The following is a 434-nucleotide window of genomic DNA, read 5'->3' on the forward strand; positions in this document are numbered from 1 at the left end:
TGTTCATTTCTTGTACCTCTACATTTCTTCCATTTGCTTTAGCATCTCTGCTCTGGAGAGCAAGTTTCAGTGTCTCTTCTGACATCCATCCTTCTTTTTTGTCTTCTTAATGACTTTTTGCTTACTTCATGTATGATGTTCTTGATGTCATCCACAACTCTTCTCGTCTTCTGTCTTTAATGCATAAAATCTTTTCCTTAGATGTCCTCTAAATTCAGGTGGGATATATTCAAGGTCATATTTTGGCTCTCATGGACTTGTTTGCATTTTCTTCAACTTCAGTGTGAATTTCTATATGAGCAATTATTGGTCTGTTCCATAGTCTTCCCCTGGCCTTGTTTTCACTGATGATATGGAGCTTTTCCATCGTCTCTTTCCACAGATGTAATCAATTTCATTTCTATGTATTCCATCTGGTGAGGTCCATGTGTATA

Source organism: Chrysochloris asiatica, unplaced genomic scaffold (assembly GCF_000296735.1).
Source record: "Chrysochloris asiatica unplaced genomic scaffold, ChrAsi1.0 scaffold00204, whole genome shotgun sequence".
Lineage (NCBI taxonomy): Eukaryota > Metazoa > Chordata > Mammalia > Afrosoricida > Chrysochloridae > Chrysochloris > Chrysochloris asiatica.